Below are 12,524 nucleotides of genomic sequence, written 5' to 3' on the forward strand. Positions count from 1 at the left end.
CATAGATAGATAGATAGATAGATGGATGGATGGACGGCAAGGCAAGCATCTGATTGACAGTGGTCCGTGATCTGCTGTTATGCTACTATGCTACTGACCATTTGGGGAGCGATAGCAAGCAAGAGAGTTAGATATCGAGAGTCATTGATAGATAGATAGATAGATGGATGGATGGATGGACGGCAAGGCAAGCATCTGATTGACAGTGGTCCGTGATCTGCTGTTATGCTACTATGCTACTGACCATTGGGGGAGTGATAGCAAGCAAGAGAGTTAGATATCGAGAGTCATAGATAGATAGATAGATAGATGGATGGATGGACGGCAAGGCAAGCATCTGATTGACAGTGGTCCGTGATCTGCTGTTATGCTACTATGCTACTGACCATTGGGGGAGCGATAGCAAGCAAGAGAGTTAGATATCGAGAGTCATAGATAGATAGATAGATAGATAGATGGATGGATGGACGGCAAGGCAAGCATCTGATTGACAGTGGTCCGTGATCTGCTGTTATGCTACTATGCTACTGACCATTGGGGGGGCGATAGCAAGCAAGAGAGTTAGATATCAAGAGTCATAGATAGATAGATAGATAGATGGATGGATGGACGGCAAGGCAAGCATCTGATTGACAGTGGTCCGTGATCTGCTGTTATGCTACTATGCTACTGACCATTGGGGGAGCGATAGCAAGCAAGAGAGTTAGATATCGAGAGTCATTGATAGATAGATAGATAGATGGATGGATGGATGGACGGCAAGGCAAGCATCTGAGTGACAGTGGTCCGTGATCTGCTGTTATGCTACTATGCTACTGACCATTGGGGGAGCGATAGCAAGCAAGAGAGTTAGATATCAAGAGTCATAGATAGATAGATAGATAGATGGATGGATGGACGGCAAGGCAAGCATCTGATTGACAGTGGTCCGTGATCTGCTGTTATGCTACTATGCTACTGACCATTGGGGGAGCGATAGCAAGTAAGAGAGTTAGATATCGAGAGTCATTGATGGATAGATAGATAGATGGATGGATGGATGGATGGACGGCAAGGCAAGCAACTGATTGACAGTGGTCCGTGATCTGCTGTTATGCTACAATGCTACTGACCATTGGGGGAGCGATAGCAAGCAAGTGAGTTAGATATCAAGAGTCATAGATAGATAGATAGATAGATGGATGGATGGACGGCAAGGCAAGCATCTGATTGACAGTGGTCCGTGATCTGCTGTTATGCTACTATGCTACTGACCATTTGGGGAGCGATAGCAAGCAAGAGAGTTAGATATCGAGAGTCATTGATAGATAGATAGATAGATGGATGGATGGATGGACGGCAAGGCAAGCATCTGATTGACAGTGGTCCGTGATCTGCTGTTATGCTACTATGCTACTGACCATTGGGGGAGTGATAGCAAGCAAGAGAGTTAGATATCGAGGGTCATAGATAGATAGATAGATAGATGGATGGATGGACGGCAAGGCAAGCATCTGATTGACAGTGGTCCGTGATCTGCTGTTAAGCTACTATGCTACTGACCATTGGGGGAGCGATAGCAAGCAAGAGAGTTAGATATCGAGAGTCATAGATAGATAGATAGATAGATAGATGGATGGATGGACGGCAAGGCAAGCATCTGAGTGACAGTGGTCCGTGATCTGCTGTTATGCTACTATGCTACTGACCATTGGGGGAGCGATAGCAAGCAAGAGAGTTAGATATCAAGAGTCATAGATAGATAGATAGATAGATGGATGGATGGACGGCAAGGCAAGCATCTGATTGACAGTGGTCCGTGATCTGCTGTTATGCTACTATGCTACTGACCATTGGGGGAGCGATAGCAAGTAAGAGAGTTAGATATCGAGAGTCATTGATAGATAGATAGATAGATGGATGGATGGACGGCAAGGCAAGCATCTGATTGACAGTGGTCCGTGATCTGCTGTTATGCTACTATGCTACTGACCATTGGGGGAGCGATAGCAAGTAAGAGAGTTAGATATCGAGAGTCATTGATAGATAGATAGATAGATGGATGGATGGATGGATGGACGGCAAGGCAAGCATCTGATTGACAGTGGTCCGTGATCTGCTGTTATGCTACAATGCTACTGACCATTGGGGGAGCGATAGCAAGCAAGTGAGTTAGATATCAAGAGTCATAGATAGATAGATAGATAGATGGATGGATGGACGGCAAGGCAAGCATCTGATTGACAGTGGTCCGTGATCTGCTGTTATGCTACTATGCTACTGACCATTTGGGGAGCGATAGCAAGCAAGAGAGTTAGATATCGAGAGTCATTGATAGATAGATAGATAGATGGATGGATGGATGGACGGCAAGGCAAGCATCTGATTGACAGTGGTCCGTGATCTGCTGTTATGCTACTATGCTACTGACCATTGGGGGAGTGATAGCAAGCAAGAGAGTTAGATATCGAGAGTCATAGATAGATAGATAGATAGATGGATGGATGGACGGCAAGGCAAGCATCTGATTGACAGTGGTCCGTGATCTGCTGTTATGCTACTATGCTACTGACCATTGGGGGAGCGATAGCAAGCAAGAGAGTTAGATATCGAGAGTCATAGATAGATAGATAGATAGATAGATGGATGGATGGACGGCAAGGCAAGCATCTGATTGACAGTGGTCCGTGATCTGCTGTTATGCTACTATGCTACTGACCATTGGGGGGGCGATAGCAAGCAAGAGAGTTAGATATCAAGAGTCATAGATAGATAGATAGATAGATGGATGGATGGACGGCAAGGCAAGCATCTGATTGACAGTGGTCCGTGATCTGCTGTTATGCTACTATGCTACTGACCATTGGGGGAGCGATAGCAAGCAAGAGAGTTAGATATCGAGAGTCATTGATAGATAGATAGATAGATGGATGGATGGATGGACGGCAAGGCAAGCATCTGAGTGACAGTGGTCCGTGATCTGCTGTTATGCTACTATGCTACTGACCATTGGGGGAGCGATAGCAAGCAAGAGAGTTAGATATCAAGAGTCATAGATAGATAGATAGATAGATGGATGGATGGACGGCAAGGCAAGCATCTGATTGACAGTGGTCCGTGATCTGCTGTTATGCTACTATGCTACTGACCATTGGGGGAGCGATAGCAAGTAAGAGAGTTAGATATCGAGAGTCATTGATGGATAGATAGATAGATGGATGGATGGATGGATGGACGGCAAGGCAAGCAACTGATTGACAGTGGTCCGTGATCTGCTGTTATGCTACAATGCTACTGACCATTGGGGGAGCGATAGCAAGCAAGTGAGTTAGATATCAAGAGTCATAGATAGATAGATAGATAGATGGATGGATGGACGGCAAGGCAAGCATCTGATTGACAGTGGTCCGTGATCTGCTGTTATGCTACTATGCTACTGACCATTTGGGGAGCGATAGCAAGCAAGAGAGTTAGATATCGAGAGTCATTGATAGATAGATAGATAGATGGATGGATGGATGGACGGCAAGGCAAGCATCTGATTGACAGTGGTCCGTGATCTGCTGTTATGCTACTATGCTACTGACCATTGGGGGAGTGATAGCAAGCAAGAGAGTTAGATATCGAGAGTCATAGATAGATAGATAGATAGATGGATGGATGGACGGCAAGGCAAGCATCTGATTGACAGTGGTCCGTGATCTGCTGTTATGCTACTATGCTACTGACCATTGGGGGAGCGATAGCAAGCAAGAGAGTTAGATATCGAGAGTCATAGATAGATAGATAGATAGATAGATGGATGGATGGACGGCAAGGCAAGCATCTGAGTGACAGTGGTCCGTGATCTGCTGTTATGCTACTATGCTACTGACCATTGGGGGAGCGATAGCAAGCAAGAGAGTTAGATATCAAGAGTCATAGATAGATAGATAGATAGATGGATGGATGGACGGCAAGGCAAGCATCTGATTGACAGTGGTCCGTGATCTGCTGTTATGCTACTATGCTACTGACCATTGGGGGAGCGATAGCAAGTAAGAGAGTTAGATATCGAGAGTCATTGATAGATAGATAGATAGATGGATGGATGGACGGCAAGGCAAGCATCTGATTGACAGTGGTCCGTGATCTGCTGTTATGCTACTATGCTACTGACCATTGGGGGAGCGATAGCAAGTAAGAGAGTTAGATATCGAGAGTCATTGATAGATAGATAGATAGATGGATGGATGGATGGATGGACGGCAAGGCAAGCATCTGATTGACAGTGGTCCGTGATCTGCTGTTATGCTACAATGCTACTGACCATTGGGGGAGCGATAGCAAGCAAGTGAGTTAGATATCAAGAGTCATAGATAGATAGATAGATAGATGGATGGATGGACGGCAAGGCAAGCATCTGATTGACAGTGGTCCGTGATCTGCTGTTATGCTACTATGCTACTGACCATTTGGGGAGCGATAGCAAGCAAGAGAGTTAGATATCGAGAGTCATTGATAGATAGATAGATAGATGGATGGATGGATGGACGGCAAGGCAAGCATCTGATTGACAGTGGTCCGTGATCTGCTGTTATGCTACTATGCTACTGACCATTGGGGGAGTGATAGCAAGCAAGAGAGTTAGATATCGAGAGTCATAGATAGATAGATAGATAGATGGATGGATGGACGGCAAGGCAAGCATCTGATTGACAGTGGTCCGTGATCTGCTGTTATGCTACTATGCTACTGACCATTGGGGGAGCGATAGCAAGCAAGAGAGTTAGATATCGAGAGTCATAGATAGATAGATAGATAGATAGATGGATGGATGGACGGCAAGGCAAGCATCTGAGTGACAGTGGTCCGTGATCTGCTGTTATGCTACTATGCTACTGACCATTGGGGGAGCGATAGCAAGCAAGAGAGTTAGATATCAAGAGTCATAGATAGATAGATAGATAGATGGATGGATGGACGGCAAGGCAAGCATCTGATTGACAGTGGTCCGTGATCTGCTGTTATGCTACTATGCTACTGACCATTGGGGGAGCGATAGCAAGTAAGAGAGTTAGATATCGAGAGTCATTGATAGATAGATAGATAGATGGATGGATGGACGGCAAGGCAAGCATCTGATTGACAGTGGTCCGTGATCTGCTGTTATGCTACTATGCTACTGACCATTGGGGGAGCGATAGCAAGTAAGAGAGTTAGATATCGAGAGTCATTGATAGATAGATAGATAGATGGATGGATGGATGGATGGACGGCAAGGCAAGCATCTGATTGACAGTGGTCCGTGATCTGCTGTTATGCTACAATGCTACTGACCATTGGGGGAGCGATAGCAAGCAAGTGAGTTAGATATCAAGAGTCATAGATAGATAGATAGATAGATGGATGGATGGACGGCAAGGCAAGCATCTGATTGACAGTGGTCCGTGATCTGCTGTTATGCTACTATGCTACTGACCATTGGGGGAGCGATAGCAAGCAAGTGAGTTAGATATCAAGAGTCATAGATAGATAGATAGATAGATGGATGGATGGACGGCAAGGCAAGCATCTGATTGACAGTGGTCCGTGATCTGCTGTTATGCTACTATGCTACTGACCATTTGGGGAGCGATAGCAAGCAAGAGAGTTAGATATCGAGAGTCATTGATAGATAGATAGATAGATGGATGGATGGATGGATGGACGGCAAGGCAAGCATCTGATTGACAGTGGTCCGTGATCTGCTGTTATGCTACTATGCTACTGACCATTGGGGGAGTGATAGCAAGCAAGAGAGTTAGATATCGAGAGTCATAGATAGATAGATAGATAGATGGATGGATGGACGGCAAGGCAAGCATCTGATTGACAGTGGTCCGTGATCTGCTGTTATACTACTATGCTACTGACCATTGTGGGAGCGATAGCAAGCAAGAGAGTTAGATATCGAGAGTCATAGATAGATAGATAGATAGATAGATGGATGGATGGACGGCAAGGCAAGCATCTGAGTGACAGTGGTCCGTGATCTGCTGTTATGCTACTATGCTACTGACCATTGGGGGAGCGATAGCAAGCAAGAGAGTTAGATATCAAGAGTCATAGATAGATAGATAGATAGATGGATGGATGGACGGCAAGGCAAGCATCTGATTGACAGTGGTCCGTGATCTGCTGTTATGCTACTATGCTACTGACCATTGGGGGAGCGATAGCAAGTAAGAGAGTTAGATATCGAGAGTCATTGATAGATAGATAGATAGATGGATGGATGGACGGCAAGGCAAGCATCTGATTGACAGTGGTCCGTGATCTGCTGTTATGCTACTATGCTACTGACCAATGGGGGAGCGATAGCAAGTAAGAGAGTTAGATATCGAGAGTCATTGATAGATAGATAGATAGATGGATGGATGGATGGATGGATGGCAAGGCAAGCATCTGATTGACAGTGGTCCGTGATCTGCTGTTATGCTACAATGCTACTGACCATTGGGGGAGCGATAGCAAGCAAGTGAGTTAGATATCAAGAGTCATAGATAGATAGATAGATAGATGGATGGATGGACGGCAAGGCAAGCATCTGATTGACAGTGGTCCGTGATCTGTTGTTATGCTACTATGCTACTGACCATTTGGGGAGCGATAGCAAGCAAGAGAGTTAGATATCGAGAGTCATTGATAGATAGATAGATAGATGGATGGATGGATGGACGGCAAGGCAAGCATCTGATTGACAGTGGTCCGTGATCTGCTGTTATGCTACTATGCTACTGACCATTGGGGGAGTGATAGCAAGCAAGAGAGTTAGATATCGAGAGTCATAGATAGATAGATAGATAGATGGATGGATGGACGGCAAGGCAAGCATCTGATTGACAGTGGTCCGTGATCTGCTGTTATGCTACTATGCTACTGACCATTGGGGGAGCGATAGCAAGCAAGAGAGTTAGATATCGAGAGTCATAGATAGATAGATAGATAGATAGATGGATGGATGGACGGCAAGGCAAGCATCTGATTGACAGTGGTCCGTGATCTGCTGTTATGCTACTATGCTACTGACCATTGGGGGGGCGATAGCAAGCAAGAGAGTTAGATATCAAGAGTCATAGATAGATAGATAGATAGATGGATGGATGGACGGCAAGGCAAGCATCTGATTGACAGTGGTCCGTGATCTGCTGTTATGCTACTATGCTACTGACCATTGGGGGAGCGATAGCAAGCAAGAGAGTTAGATATCGAGAGTCATTGATAGATAGATAGATAGATGGATGGATGGATGGACGGCAAGGCAAGCATCTGAGTGACAGTGGTCCGTGATCTGCTGTTATGCTACTATGCTACTGACCATTGGGGGAGCGATAGCAAGCAAGAGAGTTAGATATCAAGAGTCATAGATAGATAGATAGATAGATGGATGGATGGACGGCAAGGCAAGCATCTGATTGACAGTGGTCCGTGATCTGCTGTTATGCTACTATGCTACTGACCATTGGGGGAGCGATAGCAAGTAAGAGAGTTAGATATCGAGAGTCATTGATGGATAGATAGATAGATGGATGGATGGATGGATGGACGGCAAGGCAAGCAACTGATTGACAGTGGTCCGTGATCTGCTGTTATGCTACAATGCTACTGACCATTGGGGGAGCGATAGCAAGCAAGTGAGTTAGATATCAAGAGTCATAGATAGATAGATAGATAGATGGATGGATGGACGGCAAGGCAAGCATCTGATTGACAGTGGTCCGTGATCTGCTGTTATGCTACTATGCTACTGACCATTTGGGGAGCGATAGCAAGCAAGAGAGTTAGATATCGAGAGTCATTGATAGATAGATAGATAGATGGATGGATGGATGGACGGCAAGGCAAGCATCTGATTGACAGTGGTCCGTGATCTGCTGTTATGCTACTATGCTACTGACCATTGGGGGAGTGATAGCAAGCAAGAGAGTTAGATATCGAGAGTCATAGATAGATAGATAGATAGATGGATGGATGGACGGCAAGGCAAGCATCTGATTGACAGTGGTCCGTGATCTGCTGTTATGCTACTATGCTACTGACCATTGGGGGAGCAATAGCAAGCAAGAGAGTTAGATATCGAGAGTCATAGATAGATAGATAGATAGATAGATGGATGGATGGACGGCAAGGCAAGCATCTGAGTGACAGTGGTCCGTGATCTGCTGTTATGCTACTATGCTACTGACCATTGGGGGAGCGATAGCAAGCAAGAGAGTTAGATATCAAGAGTCATAGATAGATAGATAGATAGATGGATGGATGGACGGCAAGGCAAGCATCTGATTGACAGTGGTCCGTGATCTGCTGTTATGCTACTATGCTACTGACCATTGGGGGAGCGATAGCAAGCAAGAGAGTTAGATATCAAGAGTCATAGATAGATAGATAGATAGATGGATGGATGGACGGCAAGGCAAGCATCTGATTGACAGTGGTCCGTGATCTGCTGTTATGCTACTATGCTACTGACCATTGGGGGAGCGATAGCAAGTAAGAGAGTTAGATATCGAGAGTCATTGATGGATAGATAGATAGATGGATGGATGGATGGATGGACGGCAAGGCAAGCAACTGATTGACAGTGGTCCGTGATCTGCTGTTATGCTACAATGCTACTGACCATTGGGGGAGCGATAGCAAGCAAGTGAGTTAGATATCAAGAGTCATAGATAGATAGATAGATAGATGGATGGATGGACGGCAAGGCAAGCATCTGATTGACAGTGGTCCGTGATCTGCTGTTATGCTACTATGCTACTGACCATTTGGGGAGCGATAGCAAGCAAGAGAGTTAGATATCGAGAGTCATTGATAGATAGATAGATAGATGGATGGATGGATGGACGGCAAGGCAAGCATCTGATTGACAGTGGTCCGTGATCTGCTGTTATGCTACTATGCTACTGACCATTGGGGGAGTGATAGCAAGCAAGAGAGTTAGATATCGAGAGTCATTGATAGATAGATAGATAGATGGATGGATGGATGGATGGACGGCAAGGCAAGCATCTGATTGACAGTGGTCCGTGATCTGCTGTTATGCTACAATGCTACTGACCATTGGGGGAGCGATAGCAAGCAAGTGAGTTAGATATCAAGAGTCATAGATAGATAGATAGATAGATGGATGGATGGACGGCAAGGCAAGCATCTGATTGACAGTGGTCCGTGATCTGCTGTTATGCTACTATGCTACTGACCATTTGGGGAGCGATAGCAAGCAAGAGAGTTAGATATCGAGAGTCATTGATAGATAGATAGATAGATGGATGGATGGATGGACGGCAAGGCAAGCATCTGATTGACAGTGGTCCGTGATCTGCTGTTATGCTACTATGCTACTGACCATTGGGGGAGTGATAGCAAGCAAGAGAGTTAGATATCGAGAGTCATAGATAGATAGATAGATAGATGGATGGATGGACGGCAAGGCAAGCATCTGATTGACAGTGGTCCGTGATCTGCTGTTATGCTACTATGCTACTGACCATTGGGGGAGCGATAGCAAGCAAGAGAGTTAGATATCGAGAGTCATAGATAGATAGATAGATAGATAGATGGATGGATGGACGGCAAGGCAAGCATCTGATTGACAGTGGTCCGTGATCTGCTGTTATGCTACTATGCTACTGACCATTGGGGGAGCGATAGCAAGTAAGAGAGTTAGATATCGAGAGTCATTGATGGATAGATAGATAGATGGATGGATGGATGGATGGACGGCAAGGCAAGCATCTGATTGACAGTGGTCCGTGATCTGCTGTTATGCTACTATGCTACTGACCATTGGGGGAGCGATAGCAAGCAAGAGAGTTAGATATCAAGAGTCATAGATAGATAGATAGATAGATGGATGGATGGACGGCAAGGCAAGCATCTGATTGACAGTGGTCCGTGATCTGCTGTTATGCTACTATGCTACTGACCATTGGGGGAGCGATAGCAAGCAAGAGAGTTAGATATCAAGAGTCATAGATAGATAGATAGATAGATGGATGGATGGACGGCAAGGCAAGCATCTGATTGACAGTGGTCCGTGATCTGCTGTTATGCTACTATGCTACTGACCATTGGGGGAGCGATAGCAAGCAAGAGAGTTAGATATCGAGAGTCATTGATAGATAGATAGATAGATGGATGGATGGATGGACGGCAAGGCAAGCATCTGATTGACAGTGGTCCGTGATCTGCTGTTATGCTACTATGCTACTGACCATTGGGGGAGCGATAGCAAGCAAGAGAGTTAGATATCGAGAGTCATTGATAGATAGATAGATAGATGGATGGATGGATGGACGGCAAGGCAAGCATCTGATTGACAGTGGTCCGTGATCTGCTGTTATGCTACTATGCTACTGACCATTGGGGGAGCGATAGCAAGCAAGAGAGTTAGATATCGAGAGTCATTGATAGATAGATAGATAGATGGATGGATGGATGGACGGCAAGGCAAGCATCTGATTGACAGTGGTCCGTGATCTGCTGTTATGCTACTATGCTACTGACCATTGGGGGAGCGATAGCAAGCAAGAGAGTTAGATATTGAGAGTCATAGATAGATAGCTAGCTAGATAGATAGATAGATGGATGGATGGACGGCAAGGCAAGCATCTGATTGACAGTGGTCCGTGATCTCCTGTTATGCTACTATGCTACTGACCATTGGGTGTGCGAAAGCAAGTAAGAGAGTTAGATATCAAGACTCATAGATAGATAGATAGATAGATGGATGGATGGACGGCAAGGCAAGCATCTGAGTGACAGTGGTCCGTGATCTGCTGTTATGCTACTTTGCTTCTGACCATTGGGGGAGCGATAGCAAGCAAGAGAGTTGGATGTCAAGAGTCATAGATAGATAGATAGACAGATGGATGGATGGACGGCAAGGCAAGCACCTGATTGACAGTGGTCCGTGATCTGCTGTTATGCTACTATGCTACTGACCATTGGGTGTGCGAAAGCAAGTAAGAGAGTTAGATATCAAGACTCATAGATAGATAGATAGATAGATGGATGGATGGACGGCAAGGCAAGCATCTGAGTGACAGTGGTCCGTGATCTGCTGTTATGCTACTATGCTACTGACCATTGGGGGAGCGATAGCAAGCAAGAGAGTTAGATATCAAGAGTCATAGATAGATAGATAGATAGATGGATGGATGGACGGCAAGGCAAGCATCTGATTGACAGTGGTCCGTGATCTGCTGTTATGCTACTATGCTACTGACCATTGGGGGAGCGATAGCAAGCAAGAGAGTTAGATATCGAGAGTCATTGATAGATAGATAGATAGATGGATGGATGGATGGACGGCAAGGCAAGCATCTGATTGACAGTGGTCCGTGATCTGCTGTTATGCTACTATGCTACTGACCATTGGGGGAGCGATAGCAAGCAAGAGAGTTAGATATCAAGAGTCATTGATAGATAGATAGATAGATGGATGGATGGACGAAAAGGCAAGCATCTGATTGACAGTGGTCCGTGATCTGCTGTTATGCTACTATGCTACTGACCATTGGGGGAGCGATAGCAAGCAAGAGAGTTAGATATCAAGAGTCATTGATAGATAGATAGATAGATGGATGGATGGACGGCAAGGCAAGCATCTGATTGACAGTGGTCCATGATCTGCTGTTATGCTACTATGCTACTGACCATTGGGGGAGCGATAGCAAGCAAGAGAGTTAGATAACAAGAGTCATAGATAGATAGATGGATGGATGGATGGACGGCAAGGCAAGCATCTGATTGACAGTGGTCCGTGATCTGCTGTTATGCTACTATGCTACTGACCATTGGGGGAGCGATAGCAAGTAAGAGAGTTAGATATCGAGAGTCATAGATAGATAGATAGATAGATGGATGGATGGACGGCAAGGCAAGCATCTGATTGACAGTGGTCCGTGATCTGCTGTTATGCTACAATGCTACTGACCATTGGGGGAGCGATAGCAAGCAAGAGAGTTAGATATCAAGAGTCATAGATAGATAGATAGATAGATAGATGGATGGATGGACGGCAAGGCAAGCATCTGATTGACAGTGGTCCGTGATCTCCTGTTATGCTACTATGCTACTGACCATTGGGGGAGCGATAGCAAGCAAGAGAGTTAGATATCGAGAGTCATTGATAGATAGATAGATAGATGGATGGATGGATGGACGGCAAGGCAAGCATCTGATTGACAGTGGTCCGTGATCTGCTGTTATGCTACTTTGCTTCTGACCATTGGGGGAGCGATAGCAAGCAAGAGAGTTAGATGTCAAGAGTCATAGATAGATAGATAGACAGATGGATGGATGGACGGCATGGCAAGCACCTGATTGACAGTGGTCCGTGATCTGCTGTTATGCTACTATGCTACTGACCATTGGGTGAGCGAAAGCAAGTAAGAGAGTTAGATATCAAGACTCATAGATAGATAGATAGATAGATAGATGGATGGATGGATGGACGGAAAGGCAAGCATCTGATTGACAGTGGTCCGTGATCTGCTGTTATGCTACTATGCTACTGACCA

The sequence above is a fragment of the Amia ocellicauda genome, chromosome 2 (assembly GCF_036373705.1).
Source record: "Amia ocellicauda isolate fAmiCal2 chromosome 2, fAmiCal2.hap1, whole genome shotgun sequence".
Lineage (NCBI taxonomy): Eukaryota > Metazoa > Chordata > Actinopteri > Amiiformes > Amiidae > Amia > Amia ocellicauda.